Source organism: Palaemon carinicauda, chromosome 34 (assembly GCF_036898095.1).
Source record: "Palaemon carinicauda isolate YSFRI2023 chromosome 34, ASM3689809v2, whole genome shotgun sequence".
NCBI classification, from domain to species: domain Eukaryota; kingdom Metazoa; phylum Arthropoda; class Malacostraca; order Decapoda; family Palaemonidae; genus Palaemon; species Palaemon carinicauda.
The window spans coordinates 38,753,723-38,756,222 of NC_090758.1; the positions used below are offsets into that span (position 1 = coordinate 38,753,723).

The following is a 2,500-nucleotide window of genomic DNA, read 5'->3' on the forward strand; positions in this document are numbered from 1 at the left end:
CTCGTAGAAAGTTGTCACTCAAGTCATCAACTGTAAAATTTGTATAAGAAGTTTTATACGTCTACTCCTTAAGAGAGAGAGAGAGAGAGAGAGAGAGAGAGAGAGAGAGAGAGAGAGAGAGAGAGAGAGATTTTTAATTGGAAGTAAAATACATAATGAATGAAAACATGCAGATTCTGGGAGAATATAAATAAAAGAGGCGTGAAAACTAACAAAATTGGAAACTATAAAAGAAATTTTGAATGAATCACGAATTCACGCCAACGTACGTTACGTAAATCTCTCCAAACAGAAAATGGACATTTATCGCGGAGAGAAAACGGAAGCTGATGTTAGTTGGGTAATTTGAATTCAAGAGAGAACATCTCCGAGACATCGAGCGGCAACCATTAGTTATGCAAAGCGGAGATTGAAATTCTATTTCCAGGTGAAGTTACGACCATAAGATGGAAAGGGGTTCAGTAAGGAGGGAATGGATGCAGTGTGGGCTAAAGTTTGTGACATGGAAAATGAAATACAATTCGGTAGTTAAAGGATAAATTTGGCACTAACATGAATTGTTCTTTTGTGGAGCGAAACCCTGGTAAAGAAAACAGTTAAATGTGAAATATATATATATATATATATATATATATATATATATATATATATATATATATATATATATATATATAGATATATATATATATATATATATATATATATATATATATATATATATATATATATATATATATATATATATATATATATATGTGTGTGTGTGTGTGTGTGTGTGTGTGTGTGTGTGGGTGTGTCTGTGTTCAGGATAGCAAATCGATTCTACATTTTTTCGTTTCTTGGTAAAGAATGATACTTTTACAAACGATGTGAAGCTTGATCCAATAGAACTGTTGAAATGATATCAATCCTTAAGCAGCACATCTTATCCATCCCCTTTTAATGATTAATGCCAGTTGCGAGACTTTCCCTTTGACTTTGGGAGATTTGTCTTTATAATTAAATCCCTATAGTTCATAATGGGTTGAATTCAAGGAATATCTTGATCTATGTATTGCATTTCCACAGGTTTTCGGAGCCGATGTCGTAATTCAATCTCCTCCCGAGCGATTCTTGGACAAGGACGGCTTCTACTGCCTGGATTACTGGCACCCACAGGGGGCACTGCCTCCTAATACCACCTGCACTCCAGCGAAGGTGGTGGAGGGGATTGAGCTGACGAGGGTGTTGCCAGGGACCAGGTATGACTTCCAGTTATATTACTGCAATAGACACTCTTAGCGATTAGCCCAGGTGGACGGCGTCCATTGCAACAGGTAGGTTTTGGACGAATCAATGAACGTCTTGTTTACGTGATTGGACCAATATCTACTTGAATGAGATTCGTATGTTTGTTTATTTGAAGTCTTATTTAGGTATTGTTTTGCCTAATTACAAATCTAATAGTACTTATTTGTTTATTCATTTATGAGTAGCGTTATAGTAAATGGCCTGTCCATTTGTCTCTCTTTATGGCCTTAGATGTAAAGTTTTTGTTGTTGTTGATAACTTTATTCAGACTGGCTTGAATTGTGCACATGCATGTATTCATGCGCAAGCACTAACCACTTTTTTACAGGACTTCTTACATCATGTTACATCACCCTTTCAATAAAATAGACTTTAACCAATATAAGTTTGGTTCATTTTACACAACGAAATATTAGAGATACCTGGAATGGTTTAACATTAGGTCAGGAAAAGAGTAATTTTTAACGTTTACGACAATACATTCAAGATAAAATGAGGGGGGGGGGGGGCTAGCCAAACCCTTATATGAAATTTCCCATGAGTATATGATATATATATATATATATATATATATATATATATATATATATATATATATATATATATATATATATATATATAACTTTGGACATCCTGTGCATCACTTATTACACAAAATAATTCAGTATTTAACACATGACACATAGAATCAATACAATATACACAGTCAAAAGATACCTATATATAGGTTACAAGTTGAGAATTCTTTTTTCTTCTACCCTGGATTCACACAATTTCACATCAACACAATAACATGTCCCTTCTAAAAAACAATTTAAACCTGATCAAGCTTAATATGTGATTGGTCATAATTGCGTGGTTTTCTGGAGTGGCAAGGGTATGCTCTCTACTGAGAGCTCCTCTGGTCTGAACTGTGCGTGAATGTGCAAACGAATCTTTCTTATCAGAGACAATTTTAATCATTCTTGTGACGTCAAATACCATTCCTCGTAATTCTCTGAGGCAAGAAAATAACTTTATAACCTTCCAAGTAATTTCAGAATCGAAAACTTTTCTTCAGAATATAGATTATTGCTTGGTCTTTGAAGTAGAAATATTACGTTTGTGTGAAAGTTTCAGTCGAAAGTCGATTGATCCCTGGGGAAATGAAGACAGCCACGTTAGTATAATTGGTTAGCTACATTAACATCTTAATAGGAGAAGAGAGAGA

At 34.3% G+C, this 2,500-nt stretch overlaps 1 protein-coding gene across 9 annotated transcripts in view; it reads left to right on the forward strand.

Annotated features, from left to right (window-relative positions):
- Window positions 1-2,500, forward strand: part of LOC137627117 (tyrosine-protein phosphatase 10D-like) — a 616,151-nt gene that overhangs the window by 487 nt on the left and 613,164 nt on the right. For 7 of the 9 annotated variants that reach the window (XR_011041115.1, XR_011041116.1, XR_011041111.1 and 4 more), the window contains exon 2: window positions 1,069-1,316. The exons of 1 other annotated variant lie outside the window; for it this stretch is intronic. The gene's annotated coding sequence lies outside the window, so the exon portion shown is untranslated. The remainder of the gene's footprint in view (window positions 1-1,068; window positions 1,317-2,500) is intronic. One more of the 9 variants, XR_011041119.1, reaches the window with a different exon arrangement.